General features: G+C 40.6%; 1 non-coding gene across 1 annotated transcript; it reads left to right on the top strand.

Moving 5' to 3' along the window:
- Nucleotides 1-349: 349 nt before the first annotated feature.
- Nucleotides 350-478, top strand: LOC115072428. Its single transcript, XR_003851490.1, has one exon. It is a non-coding gene; the product is annotated as a small nucleolar RNA SNORA40 (small nucleolar RNA).
- Nucleotides 479-2,393: the final 1,915 nt, after the last annotated feature.

The raw sequence follows: 2,393 nt of genomic DNA, 5'->3' as shown, positions 1-2,393 counted from the left end.
GTAATAGGGTAGACATAATTTATAACAGTCTACAGAAACATATTTTACAACCACATGAGAAACTTAGAATTTAATTGGGAGGAACAATGACTCTGCTGTTTGTACTTGAGTTTGGCATTTGAGCTTTCTCATTATATTTTTAGGTAAGGATGATGAACCATCTGCTCTTTGAGGCCTGTGGTAGGAAGTTTTAATTCTGTGTGCCTTATTATAATTGAATTTACTAAATAAAGGGATTATTATTAAGGCACGATGCCAAAATTCTGTCTCTAGTGAACATTATTCATCACCCATCAGTACTACCTAGAATGAAGCACCTTGTGTGTGTGCGTGTGTGTGTGTGTGTGTGTGTGTGTGTGTGTGTGTTTATTCAACTGAAGGACAAAGACATGAAACACAGGTGCAAAAATTAGATCCTCTTTTGCAACCTAGAACTCATTGTTCAGTATGAGTTTTGATACAAAGAAGAAGGAATATAATACCAGCAGAACTGAGCTGGCCTGGCCCCCAACATGCACCAGTGGACTCTTGCTACCCATTCACACTGGCAAGGTGGAGCTGAACTGCTCTGCCTGACCATGCACCAGGTGGCACCTATGGTCTGCTATTGGATCATCATCTTCAACCAATGTTGTCAAGACCTAGCATTAAGGAATCTGAGGCGTCTACAGATTTCGGGAAATAAACTAGATGACACTGGTGGAAAGCTGTTATGTGAAGCTATGAAACTTCCTGACTGTCATTCAGGGAATCTTGCATTGGAGGCCTATGAGCTAATTAGTGCCTGCTCCGAGGACTTAGCTTCTGCTTTTACCCACAGTAAAACCCTGTTGTGAATCAACCTGTTGGAGAACACTTTGTCCACAGTGGAGTCATTGTCCCCACTGTGCCCATTGTGCTACAGAAACAGCCAAAGACTAAATGCATGCACGGACTGTGAACAGCTAACTTTGATGAGGAAAAACAAGTGTTTCTGACTACTGAAAAAAAGAGAAATCCCTACTTGATGTTCTTAAGCAGTGTGTGAGAGAAACAGAAATGAAGGGTGAAAATCTCATTTCAAAAAACCCGAGTGTATTCTGACCCCAAACCACATACAAGAGAAAGGGACCCTGCCCTTTCTTTGGCAACCTCTGTGTAAGAATTAGGAAGGCAAAAGAAAAATGAGGAAGAACCCAATGGAGGGATGCTTTTGGAAGCCCTTGTCAAGAAACTCCAGTGGACTCTCATATGAGCTTTTGAAAACTGCCCTGTTCTGACTTTTTTCTAGTTCCTTGTCTGGAACTTGTAATGCTAATTACTCTTGCCTTTACTTCTTCTTCACATCTCCTATTCATGATTCAAGGACTTTCTTTTCCCCTTAGAGACAAGAGTTGTGCAATTTGGGAGTCTTTTAGATAGACCCACTGTAGGGGTAGTCCAATTGCCTCACCCTGCGTCCCTGTTCAGCATGGAAGAAGCCAGAGCAGTCTGCGTCCCTATTCCCTATTGGCAATTTGGATAATCCCTTCAGAGGATAGTGTGAGAAGAATAGGAGGTAGGAATTGGCTAGGCATTTAGAGTAAAAAGACTCCAAAGAAATGTAGCCAGGTTCTGAGATAAAAGTCAATTAGGCCTGTGGCCTGTTAGCAACACACTCTGTTCCAAAGGCCAAAAATGTCAAAATGTCAAAAGTATTTGGGAGCTTGTATATAATCCTTAAAAAATTTTAGGGTTATCTCTTCAGATGAGGGAATGTTGGAGGGGAGGGAGTGGGCATGGATTTGATCAAAACACCTTATATGCATGTATGACATTCTCAATAAAGTTTTTGTAAAAGTCGAAAAAAAAAGAATTATAGATCACTGACACTAATGAGATACGATTTCTTGGGCATCCAGCTCAGAGGTGTTGTGTAAGACAAATGAGGCTATTCATTTGCTAATAAAAGACATGAATTCATCTAGGGAGTGGTGGGGGATTATTGGGTGATAGTTGAGGTGGGGGAGGAGCTCTGAATATAATCGAAATTCATTATATGAAATTCTTGAATCAATAAAATTTCTCTTAAAATGAAAAATAATACTATTTAGAATGAAGGAGATACATAAAACTCACTTTTGAATTAATGAATAAGGGGGCTGGAGAGATGGCTCAGTGATTAAGAGCACTTGTTCTTGCAGAAAACCTAGGTTCAGTTCCCAGCATCCACATGGTGGTTTACAACTGCCAGTAACTCCAGCTCCAGGGGATCTGACACCTTCTTCTGGCCTCCTTGGGCAATTGCACTCACATATGCACAAACATACAGTACTATTTAGAATGAAGGAGATACATAAAACTCACTTTTGAATTAATGAATCAGGGGGCTGGAGAGATGGCTCAGTGATTAAGAGCACTTGTTCTTGTAGAAG

The sequence above is a fragment of the Nannospalax galili genome, unplaced genomic scaffold, assembly GCF_000622305.1.
Source record: "Nannospalax galili isolate Female #2095 unplaced genomic scaffold, S.galili_v1.0 scaffold62, whole genome shotgun sequence".
NCBI lineage: Eukaryota > Metazoa > Chordata > Mammalia > Rodentia > Spalacidae > Nannospalax > Nannospalax galili.
Note: the sequence above shows the minus strand (reverse complement) of the source record. Positions and strands in the feature narration are given on the sequence as shown.